General features: G+C 36.2%; 2 protein-coding genes across 3 annotated transcripts in view; one reads left to right on the top strand and one right to left on the bottom strand.

Annotated features, from left to right (window-relative positions):
- The window catches only part of LOC135224490 (serine proteinase stubble-like), a 112,594-nt gene that overhangs the window by 4,215 nt on the left and 91,484 nt on the right, over positions 1 to 16,895 (top strand). The gene's annotated exons all lie outside the window — the stretch shown is intronic.
- LOC135224533 (proteasome assembly chaperone 1-like) overlaps positions 1 to 16,895 on the bottom strand; it is a 300,715-nt gene that overhangs the window by 282,458 nt on the left and 1,362 nt on the right. For both annotated transcript variants that reach the window (XM_064263624.1, XM_064263634.1), the window contains exon 2: positions 12,958 to 13,095. The gene's annotated coding sequence lies outside the window, so the exon portion shown is untranslated. The remainder of the gene's footprint in view (positions 1 to 12,957; positions 13,096 to 16,895) is intronic.

The following is a 16,895-nucleotide window of genomic DNA, read 5'->3' as shown; positions in this document are numbered from 1 at the left end:
CACCTATCCCCTCCCCCCCTGCACCCAAAAAAGAAAAAGAAAGAAAAAAAGAAAAGCGTTTTTAATAGAAGAGATGATTTAGCTCAATCTAGCATTTAAAAAAAGTAGGGTTAATCGCAAATCTAGCTTGAAGCGCTTTTGGTGAAAGTGAAGTTGCTTGGCAAAGACAGACACGACTCTGATTAATTGACAAAACATACGACACAGCTCATTGAGAACGGAGGCAGGAGACTTAATCGCTTCGTGATTCGCTTGGCTAACGAGAGAGAGAGAGAGAGAGCAGCTCTCAATTTCTTAATTTAAATAAGAGAAAGGATTCCGAAGTCAGGCTTAGTACAGGAGAGAGAGAGAGAGAGAGAGAGAGAGAGTGAGAGAGAAACAGCTCTCAATTTCTTAATTTAAATAAGAGAAAGGATTCCGAAGTCAAGCTTAGTACAGAGAGAGAGAGAGAGAAAGAGAGAGAGAGAAAGAGAGAGAGAGAAAAAAAAACAGCTCTCAATTTCTTAATTTAAAATAAGTGAAAGCATTCCGAAGTCAGGCTTAGTACAAAAGAGAGAGAGCGAGAGAAAGGGAGAGAGAGAATCTAAATTTAAATAAGTGGAATGTTGATTCAGAAGTCCGATTTAGTAGAGAGAGAGAGAGAGAGAGAAGAGAGAGAGAGAGAGATGAAGACCTACGGTATATATAACTGAAAACTCGCTCACCAAGATACCGCGGCCATGGTACACTGCAGTCAAAACAAAACAAATTATACAGCACAACGTATCAGCTAGAAAAAGGACCAGAGAGCCACATGAAATAACTGAAGGTTGAATGGGCAGTCCCTGAAGCTTTCCTCTCGCTCTCTTCATGACGATTTGATAGCAACCTGCAGTTAATATGAGGAGAAAATGAATGAATTAGTCTAATCTTATTACTTCGTAAAAAGATACGGAACAATTTGCAAGACTGGTCTTTGTCATTCCATCAGGACAGCTGTTTACTTCTGGTATTTGAACTCTTTTCAGTGTTTATTAATAAACTTATGTTTCGCATCGGAAGGAAAGTGCAAAGACACTGTCATCAATGTTCATGTTTCTGGGTGAACGAACAACGGTTGCAGCAGTATTTCACAAGTTAGAAGGAGTTCTTGGTTACTTGTTTGTATAAACAAATATAAAACACACACCCGTCATCTTCTATCTGAGTTCACGTTATTGTATTCTGATTTTGTCTTTAAGAGGACGAGAAAATCAGAAAAACAATAGCTGCGTCAAATGTCATAAATTAAAATGTCTTTTCTGAAGACTGGCGAAGCTATTTTTTTATTATCTCTCTCTCTCTCTCTTCTCTCTCTCTCTCTCTCTCTCTCTCTCTCTCTCTCTCTCTCTCTCTCTCATTTTTGCGTATTGTTTGCTATTTAGATCCTGTCTTTGTTGAAGATATTTTTCCTCTGACATATTTGTTCAGTGGATCAATTTTTTGCGTCTCCATCGTTCTGAAGATAGACTTTGTTGCCTTTTTCATTCCATTTTGCTCCATTTACCTCTTCCAGATGTTTAACATCACGCTCGTACTTACACGCAACAGTTCTGAGCCAAAGTTTTACCATAAATGCTAAAACGGTACTACATCATTTCACGCGAAGAAAGCCACTCAAAAACTGGTCATTTTAGCCCCTGGTCTGTCTTGCTTTTCGTTCGACAAATGAAACACGCGATGTCTTGGCTCGAAACAGTTTTCAAGACTTTTCTCTTTTGTTTTTCTTATAGTTCTTGATTGATACCAAGATCGTCGGTATCCCTAAGCATTGCCCTACAAACACGTTTTCTAGTATCTCTGGGCATCCTGATGCTACCCAAAATTTTACCAAGTGGCTTATATTGGCAGTTAAATTAATATCGTCAGTATGAAAATCTACTACATTATTTTGCACCATTACAGAAAAAATTAAGTGACTTACACAATTTTCGTAAAAAAAAAAAAAAAAATATTACCCCATTTCCGGGCGCTCTCCCACCCCCCCCCTCCCTCAAACTATCCCCAGAAAAAAAAAATGGGTTGAAATAAAGCGTTCTGACACTCAGAAAAACTATGTATATATGTATGATATATGTATGTATGCATGTATACTGTGTCATGTATTTTGTATGTATATCTACTGTTAATCAACTAATTATTTATTTAAATGTTATTTATGTGCTTGTACCGATTGCAATACGACATAAACAGTAGCTTATTAATCTTATTACGCTACGCAAAATATAAATTCATAAATAACAAGTGAAGATTTTCACATAGATAAATCATTCAGAAATGGGATATGGGGACTGTACAAAAACGTACAGCCCTAAAATAGATTCGAATAAACTATTTTTTGAGCAAACTCCTGAAATTTTACGTGAAATTATGATTTTATAAGAAAAATGTAGGAAATTGCAAAATTCTGCCAAGCCATTCGTAGACCCCGTGACCATTGCGGTAGATGATTACAGGTACTTTCGGTTAATTGCAGGTAAATTGAAACCCCGGACCGTATCCGGAACAATGGTACATTTGTCGAGTAAAAGGTTTTTGGAAAAAAAAGAAGAAAACAATAAAAGAAAAAAAAATCGTATATCATTTGACACTTCCTGCGGTTTTCGATCTACGGATGTGTCACCCCCTTAAATAATTATTGTCATCCGCCGCGCCGTTCGCGTCTTTCGACTTTGACTCTTGTTGCACCACGTCGTAAAGGCCGAGTTTCGTCTGGCCTGTCTTCACACTTGCGTAGTGTATCATAATGTTGTTTGTCTCCGAGACTTCGCACCTTTCTCTTTGTGGCTTTGGTGTCTTTTGGTCACGATGCGTGTACAAGATGTACGTGAATGTATGTGTGTACTTTCTGTGTACGAATATAAACACATACACGTCCAAACTCTCACTTACGCACACACAAACATAAATATTACATATACATGTACATATATATATCTTTTCATCTAAAATTTGGCAGTTGGCTGTAACTACTATTTCGTTTTCCATATCGGATGCTGCTACATATCGCTGACATAAATAAACGAATAAATAGGCAAAAGAGTAACAATACACTGTACTTGTACAATAATGAATACACTGAAATGCATGTCTTGATTTTTGTATGTATAAATCAATGTTCTATCCATAACTAGGCATTTAGGTCAATTACATAAATGAAAACAAGAGATATTAATAATTATAAACGGGGAAATGTAATCTCTCTCTCTCTCTCTCTCTCTCTCTCTCTCTCTCTCTCTCTCTCTCTCTCTCTCTCTCTCTCTCTCTCTCAAAATGTTCTTGTTAACAACTTCACTGATATCTAAACTCATACATAATTGTAACGATATATGCCATCTATACATGAACTCCTAGTAGCATACATACTTTTATTGCTCATGCATAGATTTCAAGCAGGTTTGTCAAGCAGTTTCAGGACAATGTGTAATATGGATCTAATGAATATATTTGGACATACATGCATACATGCATTAGTATATCTATTTAAAAAAAATTTCACATGCTGCCATAATCAAAAAAATTTATCATCGGCAAAAGTGTTCGAATACGCTAAAGTCATGCGTGCTATATTGCACGCATGCACGTATGTATATACACACACATATATATATAGATAAGTATATAGTATATAAAATATATAAAATATGCTCGTTAACCCATCAAATACAATAATATTTCAATGCATTCATACCTAATTTAACATATTTCTTAAACACAACTATTTCTGAATCCCCGAATACATACATACATCTACATACTACATACATACATACATACATATACATCAACATATCATACATATATATATATATATATATATATATATATATATACGTGCATACATAGTTAGTTAGTTATTTCATTGACAAAAAATATACAATTATTAGTACAAATTTGTCCACAAAGAGACATAATACAAAATAAAGAAAGTGGACAGTAATCTCTTCTGTCCTTGCAAGTACATGGTCTACAAAGAAAAATACAACATTAAGAAAAATACAACTTCAACATACATACTCGTACATGCATACACCTATACATTGTACACGCCACGAGAGCACGATCGGCGGCAGCGAAGGGAAAGCTGCTGCTGTTACGCATCTCGATCGTATTTTATTCGTTTGATGATGATGGCTGCTGCTGATTCTGTGGCGTAAGAGGCAGGCGATTTATTACTGTTCATAATGAAAGTAATGACATTCGTCCATCATGGTTTACGCATGAATTTATTGTGCTTTGATCGATGATCTGGGTGTTTAGGTAACGTCGTGATGAATGGGGCTGAGGTATCGAAGATGATAATATATATATATATATATATATATATATATATATATATATATATATATATATATATCTGTGTATTGGTGAAGAATTGCATAGGATATATTTTTATACATGTGCAAGTGGGATGCGTAATGTGATAATGATAGCAATATCGCTGTACCAAATAGTATTGAATTTAACGCAGACGTACACAGACACACACACATACGCACGCGCATATATATATATATATACTATATATATATATATATATATATAGATATATATATATATATATATATATATATATTCATATGTGTATGTGTGTTTCTCAATATACGGAATTCAGGCCTGTTACAATAAATAGGTAAGCGAATATTATTTGTTATCTCCTTTTATAACAGTGGGCACAAAATGATCTGTTTCACTTAGATATGATTTGCATTGCAGCTTGTTTTCATCTCTGAAGTTTCAACAAAACCCAGAGGCAAATCAACAAATAATTTAATCCCAACCTTTCGAACCGTGATTTGCTTCACAAAACACAAACCCAGAGAGAGAGAGAGAGAGAGAGAGAGAGAGAGAGAGAGAGAGAGAAGCACTCGCCGGAGCGTAAAAAACTCACCCCACCTATGACAGTGACGTCACAGAAGTGGGAGGGGAGGGGTGATCATTATCAGTAATGACAAGCGGGTTGCATAAGGTAATTATCGCCTTCTAATTTCTGCCGCTTTCTCTCGCTTGAAAAGTGCGGCCTCACTCTCCCTTTCTGGCCGATCGCTGTCGTCTTGCCACTCAGGGTGACGGAATCCGATCTGTTCACGTCAGTTTTTTTCTCTCTTTTTCTGTGTTTAGTTTGGGGGGTGGGGGGTGGGGCTGCTGAATTCCTATATTAGAGAGAGTCCAGAACGTGATTAAGCTAAATATTCTCAATTCTCTTTTTCAGTAGTCTTGTGATGCACACTGATGAATATTTTGTTACACGCATCCTCCTCTATGTATTACATATGTATATATATATATATATATATATATATATATATATATATATATATATATATATATGTCTGTGTGTGTAAATGAATTTTTATGTTAAAATAGGATACGTCTCAAGTATAAAAGGCCCATTAAAAACACTCTGGTTTAAAGCTAAGGACTATATTTCGGTGGACTCACTTTCCACCCTTATCAAGCAGGGATATGGATGGAAGTGAGTCTACCGAAATATAGTCCTTAGCTTTAAACCAGAGTGTTTTAATGGGTCTTTTATACTTTATATATATATATATATATATATATATATATATATATATATATATATATATCACTCTTGGCCGATATGACTCCTGAACACTTGCCTTTCGATATTCAACACTTATTTCGCAATGCAGGTGACAAGCCCATTCTCCTCTCTGGCTTGCCTTTTATCAACCACAGTCGATAAACTATTAGATACATAATCCAATACGTAGTATGTCCACCTCGTCAGGAGTCGAACCCAGGCCATCTACATCGGGAGATGTGAGCGGGAATTACAGGGAGTTGAAAGGATTAGATTGTCTCAAAGACTTGTTAGTCCATCCGACTGGTTTGTAGGTGAGCGTTGTCCATCAGTTGCAGTTCAGAGTCATCTCCAGCAATTCCCAAGACTTTCTCATAATCTGTCGACCTACTTCCTGAAGTGTATGACCTTCCCGTCATGAGTTTGACCTCTATCGTCCTTTGATTCTTCATATGTCCGGAAGGCGAAGGTCATTCCATTTTGGGTGACCAGATTATAAAGTAAGGCAATTAGTATTGGTAGTTAGTGAAGGTCATTTATCCTTATTTTTCCTTTGTTGTCATGCGCTTGTTATGCAAGTGGTCACAGGTAATTGTGAATTTTATTCAGCGCTTATCTCTTCCCACTATGGTTACAGTAAACGCTACGCCATTGTGATGTTCATTACAATCAATATTCTTCCGGTGCATTATGTCGTCGCTCGTACAATATGACGATTCATAATAATATGAATTGCACACACACACAAACACACACACACACACACACACACACACACATATATATATATATATATATATATATATATATATATATATATATATATATTCCTTTTGATTATGACATGACATTACGTTTATTTTTCCTTCACAAGAAAGTTATACCCTGGCTAAACAGAACTGACACATCCAGTTCGATGTTAAATAATACAGAGATTTGGATCTTACAACCAGCCAAAAACCGACTGTAACAACACCCGGTTATCTAATCTGGGCTTTCAATTAATTATTGACACACTGGTACAAAGATAAAATAAAAAATAAAACTTTACAGAAAATAAAAGAGCTCATTTTGGATATAAAAAGATGGACGAAATAATCTAATGCCATAAGCATTTTTGTTTTTTTTTAGTCTTATCTCAAATCAACGTACCCTGCTTCAGGCTTGGGTGGGACAACCAGTAGCTCAGGTAGCGATTACGGACTAGATAAGATCTCATGGAGGGAAAGAAAGCTATTTCCTGTCTATTTATGTTCAATAAAAGTACAACAGTTCATAGATAACTTTGACTTTACAATCCATATAGTTCCTACATATTAATACAGAGAGTAACTGTTCGTATGGGGTCGATTTCCAAATTTGGTAATACAATACACATATGTATATGTATGTGTGTGTCTATTTGTAAAAGCTCAAAAACCTTTAATATTATCACAGGTCGTTTAGTACTCAAAGTAAACACGTCAACAGAAAACGGACCCATAGAAAACGGAGTCCACCCATGAATCACTCAACCAGCCAGTGAAAGTGGGAGCGAAAGGGCGATAAGAAAAAAAAAAAAAAAAAAAAGTTCCAGCACTAACCTCTTTTAGACAGAATGCCTCTCCTTTCTCCAGAACGAAACCAAATAGAGGTAATCAGACCGTTAGGTTTATCTTGCTAAACGGCAGAGCGCCGTGAATGGATACGGAATTAGAGACTGGTTAATCGGTGGAATATGAGCCGAGGAAAGTTCTCTCGGCTGGGTTGAGAAAAGTTGCTGTTCATCAAGTTATTGAGCATAGCTTCATCTATTCTCACTTCCTTTCATTTCAAAAGAGAGTGTGATAACGTTAATTTTAACAGACCAAGATTTGAACATTATTCTATCATTTGTTATTCAATGTTTTTCTGTTCTATCATTTGTTCTTCTATGTTTTTCTATGTTCTATCATTTGTTATTCTATGTTTTTCTGATACCTGATCTCCTCTTTCTGTATTCCCACTTTCTGTTACTTCTTTCAAATGAACACCATATTCTTTGGAAGCTTGAATATCAAGTCAATGGCTCCTTTGGTGGGCTTGTTCCATATGAATAGAGTTCACCATCTGAATAATAAGCGTCCCGAGTTAACTTCCCGGCTCTGCCAACGACGAATCAGAGGAATTTGTTTTTAGTGATTAGAAATTGGTAACCAATTGGTTCCTACCCACGAACAAATATCTAATCCTTCCGGGCAGCTCTAGGAGAGCTGTTAATCAGCTCTGTAGTCAGGTTAAACTAAGGTATACTTAACTTTGAATAATAGTAATAATAATAATAATAATAATAATAATAATAATAATAATGATAATAATAATAATAATGATGATGATAATAATAATAATGAATACAGCTTCATTGAAGAATTATCTCTGAAGAAGGGAAGGCCCATTGCTTCAACTAACCTAGATCTTGGTTTAAATACAATAACAGATAGTTACTTGGCCAGTACGAACACGATCGACGGGCGATAACATGACGTTCCGCAATGAAGTCTAAATTAAAAAAGGAGACGGGTTTTACTTGTTATGTCCTTTTTGATGGATTATTATTATTATTATTATTATTATTATTAAAGACAAGAATGTCAGTCAATTAAGCGAAGGTCGAGACAGCAAGTCCCGAATCATACATCATAGCGCTTTGATTATGAATACCTATACATAGGTGGGAGAAGACAGCAATTGGATGCGGGGAGTTTATGACCCCTACACTAACGGTGTTTTACACAGAAGAATATATAGACGTTTCATATAAAGGGATTATTATTAGTATAAGAGAAATATGCGCAAATTGTGAGTGAAGTAATATTCTACCTCGGACAAGGAACATTTATTCTCTCTCTCTCTCTCTCTCTCTCTCTCTTCTCTCGTCTCCTCTCTCTCTCTCTCTCTCATGTTATTTTTTTCTTAAATAATAAATGACCATCTCTCGAAAGGGCTTTGGACGTATATCTGATGAATGAAAAATAATTTACTTTCGAAACTATAAAAACTATGTGAGTCGCGAGTAGTTTTGGATTCTCGTGTGAAATCAATCAGTTGCTTTCAACGCAAAGATCATAAAGAGAATAAATCTGACTTTTTATGTAAAGAAATTGTGAAAAAAAATACAGAAAAAATAAAGCACGGTTAAAACAATTCTTTTTGATACAGAATTGACTGAGTGAACTGAGTAACTGGTTAATAAAGAATAGCTAAAAGAGCAAGGAGGGACTCGATTCTGGAAGAGGTCTAGAATGGAAATGATGTCAATGGGCCAACTGAACCTACGACCATCATTATTATCAGTGCAGTCACTTTCGTCATAATCACCGCTCGTCGTGCTCGAGCCTCTCTTGGCCAGCGGCAGTCATTGCCCAGAGACGGTGAGCATGTGTGTAATATATATATATATATAATATATATATATATATATATATATATATATATATATATATATATATATACATACATTACACATATATGTAAATATTATATATATATATATATATATAAATATATATATAATTTTATATATAAGTCGGTTTCTATTTTATAAACATAGTGACAATAACAACACGACGATTGCAAGAGATAATACCGATAATCACTTAGAACGAATTACACTACATTTATGAAGACGACGATGATGATGATGATAGCTGACAAGTTTCTTAAAACGTCAGTGACCAAGTTACTTCTTCTAATAGTCCGCTGTAAAATCGACATCGGAGCCACTTTTCCTGCTTATTATCTCCTATCTCTACGCACGGCGGACACCCCGAGTAGCCATTTCATGCCTGGAAGAATTATTATGTCAGTGGAGACAGAGATTTCCTACTTCTTTTTCCAGTTTTTTTCTTTTTTTCACCCGGCCGTTCCCAGGTTTTCTCCGCTTTTGCAAAGGTGCGCCAGAGACGTCGGCGCAAGTAGCGCCAGAGGTTCTCGGTCGGAGGAAGCTGTTTTGAGATCTTCTTCTTCTTCTTCGGGAAAGAAGCGGGATTCTGCCTCTTCTAAAGATTCCAAGGTGCTTAGTGATGATGATGCTGATGATGATGGGTGTGTGTGTGTGTGGGGGGGGGGGGGGGGGGGGGGAGGGGGGGAAGAGGAGGAGGAGGAGGAGGAGGAGGGATCGGAGGAAGATTAGAGAACGAGCTAGTGTTCTGCTATACGGCCTAGTTGCTTGGTGCAGAGCGGGAGATGATTGTGACAACGATCAAGGCCACTTCTGTCTACTTCTTGTGCGATGGTCATTTCAGAAAGTGGTTTCATGGCAGTAGCTCTTCGGCCATAACTGAATAAAAGGAACCGGAAGCTAATTCTTGAGGAATTAAACCATGGTATGTCAAAGGATCTTGAAAAACTGGGTTAAAAATCTTCTTTGATTTGTTCAGGTGCTCAGATCAGACAATACACCTGTTAGGTATGAAATCAGCTGTTGGGTTAGCAATTTCGAGTTCTGCGGCTTTTCTTCCTTTGCACAAATAATACACGATTTGTTCATTCTGCTAGAATTGATGCCAGTATTTTTATCTGTGGATTGTCTAAACACAGGCATTAAATATAATACGTATGTAGAACAATGTATTTTTCCCCCGACGAAGATCAAGCTTCTTAAACAAATTTAGAACGTGGGAATTCTTCTCCCAAAAAACTCACCCTCACTGATTATTAGTACTGCCTTTTAAGCCCGATTAATTGGTAATTACCAATGGTTATCTCCTTTACGAACTTATTGGGTCACCTTCATGTAGGGGCTACGGCGTTACGTTATTCCACTGTTTTTACGTCCAAGGTTTTCAGCAACTTGTTGCTTCTGGCATTATTTGGCAAAGTCTGTGCTCATATCTTCACGAATTTACACTTTCTCTATAGACCAATTTAACGCTGTTGTCGATGGCGCCACGGCTGCCCCTTCCCAGAGGTTGCCAACAGTTTCTAATGAATCTTTGGCTTCGTCTTTCCTGAACCGTGTTATTTCTTCTTCTTCCGTTTTCTCTCGTACTTTCCCAGTCTCACCTCTCATTCATTTTTTTTCTTTTTTTTTTTTTACTTATCTCACCTTCATTCTCCGTATCTGTTAGTCCCACCAGGAACTCCTGTATTTATGTCAATTTAAATGTACTTCCTTTCAGTATTTTCCTTCATGATTCTTTTCCATTTCCAAATCATATCTGGAGAAATAATAATTGAATACCTTCACATCAATCAACATTTTAGTGGAAGACGAAATAACAGATTTTCAAAATGAGGTGAATAACATTTCCACCAAGATACATACATACTTCGGTATGTTAATTCCGAGGTAGAGCGAATTGGATATTGAAGGACATTTGTAGCTTAATGCGTGCACATGAATCACGGCGAAGTGATAAAATTTCATATTTAGCACATATATATGATTCTCTTGTCTGGGTGTCCTATTTTATGTCTTTTTCTTGAAATGCTAATGACTGTAAGTGGATCACGGTATATACATACATACATGTATATATACATATATATATATATATATATATATATATATATATATATATATATATATATATATTAGCATTTCAAGAAAAATGCATAAAAAATGGACGCCCAGACAAGAGAAACGATTTCCAGCGGTCATCTCTCTCTCTCTCTCAAAAAAAAAAAAAAAAAAAAAAAAAAATCAATTTCCATCAGGGTAATGAAATAAGAAAGTAAAGAAAGCTGGCAGAGAAGAGAAGGCCCGATTAGCAGTACCCAAGAAGTATCTCTTCTTCCACTTTCTACGGAAATACCAGCGTCGGCCATTGCCTAGTTACTCGTTTTTGCCAGCATCATTTTTCCAGTTTCTTGCCAAGAGAAGCCTCTGCTTTCATTTGCTGTTTTTTTTCTTATTTTATTTCGGCGAGATAAAAGAGAAAGAAAGAGAAATTTTGAAAGGGAAAGTAATTTGGAACGAGAGAGAGAGAGAGAGAGAGAGAGAGAGAGAGAGAATTAGGTATATCTTAGTTTTACCAGTCCACTGAGCTGATTAACAGCTCTCCTAGGGCATAATTTTTCGCGTAATTATCCTAATAAAAACAAACAAACATACAAAGCGAAGCAAAAACATACCACCTCTACGGAATAAAAAAAAATCTTATTTTCTTCTAATGATGAAAATGGGGCAAATGAATCACTTTATATTGACAAAAATTTTAAACAGGACAAAAGAACCAAGAAAAAGAAGTGAGACACACTGAGGAACTTTACTAATGTGAAATTGGAAAACGGAAGCGAGAAGAGAATTTCAAAGCATCCCTGAGTTAGCTCATCTCCCCTTGGGAACTGGGTGATGTGATGGCTTGTCGGGCGCTCTGTGGTCTCCCGAAAAGAGGAAGGTGCTGGTTGATAATTAGCAGGAAAAATTGCACTGCAAAAGTATACCTGATACACTAATATTACACTTAGTCTTCTGTCCGCACGATATATGACATTATTAATAATCATATTTACATACATATATATGTGTATCTCTCTCTCTCTCTCTCTCTCTCTCTCTCTCTCTCTCTCTCTCTATATATATATATATATATATATATATATATATATATATATATATCAAGTATAAAAGGTCCCATTAAAACCCTCTGGTTTAAAACTAAGGACTATACTTACTTCCACTCTTATCAAGCTTGATAAGAAGTAAGTCAATCGAGATATAGTCCTTAATTTTAAACCAGAGTGTTTTAATGGGCCTTTTATACTTGACACGTATCCTGTTTCAACAAAGGAATTTAGTTACACAAACACACACACACACACACACACACATATATATATATATACATATATATATATATATATATATATATATATATATATATATATATATATATATATAAAACGCACGTACTGCAGACATCGTAAAACGGTAAACGAGATGTTTAATATCTTTGAATATTAGATGATCCTTTTATGCGTAGGTCGACAGCGCAAGCGTACTATTCATGCACTTATCTAAACTAAACCAGAGATGTTAAGGAAATACGATATAGTAAATGACGTATAAAGTTTAATGACGACTTTCAAAACATTTCATAAAACAAACTCAGCAGGGTTTATTTTGACTTTATAGAATGTAAAGTTAAAATAATGAATTATTCGGTGCGACGGCAAATCCAAACAAGAGAGAGAGAGAGAGAGAGAGAGAGAGAGAGAGACTACAGAATTATGAATTACGGAAGAATAAGCGTTTTGCTATTGCTTACTGAAAGTACACCACAAATCTCATTGTAAACCACTGTTGACCTAAATTGCATGGTTACCCAAAGAATAAGGAATATTGAGCGCGTTTATGGGAGTTCTCGAAGTCACGAATAAAAAATATAATAAAGTAACATTCACAAAAAAACAAAAATTGTTTTACATACCTGAGTAGTAAGATTACTACTATGTCGGACAAAGCACCTCTACAGCGTAAACAGAGACCGGCGGTGTAGTATTGAATATATTGACAAAGAAGGCGTCATGTTCGAATCCATTTTTTTCTTCAGTGGTCATCAGCTGATCTGGCAAGAAACAAGAAGTGAAAGTTTTAGTCTGGCTTATGTTACATGTCCTCTCTCTCTCTCTCTCATTGTTTGTCTATCTACTACTCTTTTTTTTTTTTTTTTTACATGTAATGATTTCTTTCATACAGTCTGGTTTTATCAGTGGTTAAGATGCGTCCATACTTAACACTCATCCACACAGTTTAACTTGCGTGTATGTACGTATGTATATATATATATATATATATATATATATATATATATATATATATATATATACACACACACACACATATATATATATATATATATATATATATACATATCATATATATATATATATATATATATATATATATACATATATGACTGTGTGTGTGTTTAACCTTCCAATAAGTTTTGGAGAAGTTGCCCATTCGTTTACAAAGAGAATTATCAACTGTCGTATCCTCTTTCCTTTCACTTTCTCTTTCCTATCTCTGTTGCCTAAGGTCCTTCTTATCCACCAGCCCCTCCAACCCATCTCTTCTTCCTACTACTTCGCCTCTCCATTCATTTTTCCTTTCTCTTCTTCCCTCTCCACTTTTCCCGCCCCCTATATCCTTTCGGGTCAACAGCTTTCTAATGTGTCCTTGGCAGCCAGGAAGTGCTTGGGGGTAAGGGTGGTCATGAGGGGTGTGGTTGGGGGAGAGGGAGAGGGAGAGGAGGAGGCCGGTGACTGGTTTGTTGAGTGAGAGAGAGAGAAGAGCACGTGAAATGTCAAAGAAAATTGATCGTAAAAGAAAGTACGCGGAGAAAATAAGAGGGAAATTTACCAATGTTAAATTTTTTTGTATAAAGTCTGAAGAAATCACTGGAAGCTAAGTCTTTATCTAGACGTTTTATAGAGATCTATGGAGCTTGGTTATAACATAGCGCCCTTGGAGGAACTGGCCGCCCAAAACAGATTTACCCTGCGAGATACGAGTGTTAATAAACTTCGTTTCTTAGAGTATAGATTAACATCTCGACGTAGCCTCCACATTTATTTTTGGGAGATGGGAGACCTTCATATTGATCTTCATTCGGTCCCTAAGGCAGGCCCATTTATTTGTTTGTTTAGGCAGGACCCATTTATTTGTTTGTTTAGGCAGAACCCATTTATTTGTCTGTTTAGGCAGGACTCATTTATTTGTCTGTTTAAACAGGGGACCCATTTATTTGTCTTTTTAGCCAGGCCCTATACTTTGTCTGTTTAGGCAGGTCCCATTTATTTGTCTGTTGAGGCAGGCTCCATATTTTGTTTTAGTCAGGCCCCAGTTATTTGTCTGTTACAGTTCATAGTTTTCTTGAATAATTAGTTCAGCCGTGTTATACCTGTTTTGTATACCAGATATGCCTTTATTTTCTTCTTGTGAGTTTTTTCTTACATTAGTCTATGGCAGTACTGACTGAGAGTGCTGGGGAATGAATTACCATTCAAGCGATGTCCTATACCGCTATAAATACCTATGCGTTGGCGATAGGACAGGATCTTTAACATACTGGTTGCACGCTGACCTAAATACTGTTCCCGATCATGCATATAAACATATAGATATACAAGCTCGTATACTTAGCTAATCATACTCATTCGTACATCACAGTTATCTTGGCCGAGGAAATTATCAGTACATGAAATTCTCACTGGTTGTTAATTAAAAAGTAACAAAACATCTCTCCTTATACACAGATGATCATATAATCACCTCTCTCTATATATATGTATATATATACATATATACAAATATATGTATGTATAAGAGAGAGAGAGAGAGAGAGAGAGAGAGAGAGAGAGAGAGAGAGAGAGAGAGACTTCAAAGAACGGTTGCTGTTAGTCTAATGAACTGAGAACATTCGCGTTAAACGCGTTGACACTTTGGGAACATATTTCCATCGCGAGAATATTCACTTGTCACTCACTGGCTTAAGTTCCAGTGTCTCCGGACTTGAAGTTATTTTTTTTTTTTCTCTCTCTCTGACCTTCCTCGAGACTATAACTGGCTGCGGTTTTGCTGGTGTTTATTATCTCGGCTCTACACGGGTTTAAGATTATTTTTAGACTGTAAACGTTCAAGACGAACTATGTATGCAAGAAAACCTGTCCATTTCTTTTCTGTAATTTATTTTCTTTTCATTTATTTGTCTTTTCGTTAAATTCTTTTGCACGCAACTTTTATACGATAAAAAAAAAAGCCACGATTACGTATTATTTGCCTGTAAGTGTAAGTTTATGTATACACGCATGTAGGTCATATGATTAACTTAAAAACATTGGATGTGTGGATATGTGAATTTGCTTTGTTTTACATGTGTTACTTCATTTAAACAAGATAAACAGGACATGAAAAAAGACAGTTCCATATACAAAATAATTATGACCTAAGTATATGCGTTTTCCCATACAACGCCTTGCAAAAACACACACGAATGCGAGTAACGTTATATTACATTTTAATTATTATGGAAAACGATCTCTGGAAATTACGCAAATGATTCAGCATGGATGTTTATAAATCCATTAAATCAACCAAGAATATGCAGTCCACAGGCAGACAGACAGACATATACGTATATATATATATATATATATATATATATATATATATATATATATATATATATTACAGTAAATATGTGACATGTCTCTAAATGCATTTGATCCCCAAGGGGCTAGCATTGAACACGGCGAATCTGTAGATGAATCACTGATTCGCTGTGTTTAGTACTAGCCCTGGGGACCGATTGTTCCTAAGCGAATTTGTCATTTCACTTATCCCTTAGGATTACGTGAAATCCCTGATTTCACACACACATGTGAATAGGCTTACATGTACTATATGTCTGTATGGGTACAGCGCGCACTCTTAAGACACGAATGTATGTATAATACTGTACGTATACATTCATGTTCGCCCAACGTCATTAACATACATTGGAACAAAGAAACAAAGGTAATAAGGAGGAACATGATTAGCAGGCGCAAATGACCCCCAGTATTATTCATTTAACAATAAGGAATGTTTTGCAACGATATATTGAGAAGAAACACGTGGATATGGCGAGTGAGAAAGAGCAAATTGAAAGAAAGGGTGAAGTGGTGGGGTGAGGGAGTGTTGTGGGCAAGGGTAAGGGGGGAGGGAGAAAGGGGCAGCAGACGAGGGCTTCTTCTTCAGCTGGCATGAATCTATGTCAGTATAGCAAAGAGCAATGTACCAACCGCCGACTGAAACTCCTCCTTATTTGGTAACCGCAAAATTCTCAGTTCTTACGTAATACGTATTTTTCAACCGTCCGAATCGCCTTTTCCAGAAGCTATATTTGTCAGTCCATTCGTAGCCAGCCCCAAGTCTTGCTTGTGTGGTTGGGGGTAGGGGTGCCGGGGAGACGTTGACCCTTTCCATGTGCGATGAATGTCTGTCTTCTACTTGGTTGTTGCCTTGTCCTGTGGTTTGTGCAAACCGATGTTTGCTTTTGGTAATTTATTTAATTTTTCTTGAGGATATAAGTTCGATTTATTTTTCAAATAATTTATTTTTATCCTTTTGTGGTTTCCTGTCAGCGGTAAAAATTCTTTATATATAGGCCTTTTCTTCTTAAAGATAGGTCTAGTAGGTGTTTATATCTGCTTTTCAACAATTGCGTTGGAATGACCGCCATCTGTATGTGACCTACCATAGTGGACTAACTACCAGATACTAAATGCGATTGGGCCAACAAAGATATAACTGTGCTGAACGAGAAGTTCCTAAATCGTTCTCTATCTTCTTGTAATCGAACAGTGGCCCTCTCAGTGATAA

This window comes from Macrobrachium nipponense, chromosome 20, assembly GCF_015104395.2.
Source record: "Macrobrachium nipponense isolate FS-2020 chromosome 20, ASM1510439v2, whole genome shotgun sequence".
NCBI lineage: Eukaryota > Metazoa > Arthropoda > Malacostraca > Decapoda > Palaemonidae > Macrobrachium > Macrobrachium nipponense.
The sequence above is the reverse complement of the archived record's forward strand: the minus strand, read 5'-3'. Positions and strand labels throughout refer to the sequence as shown.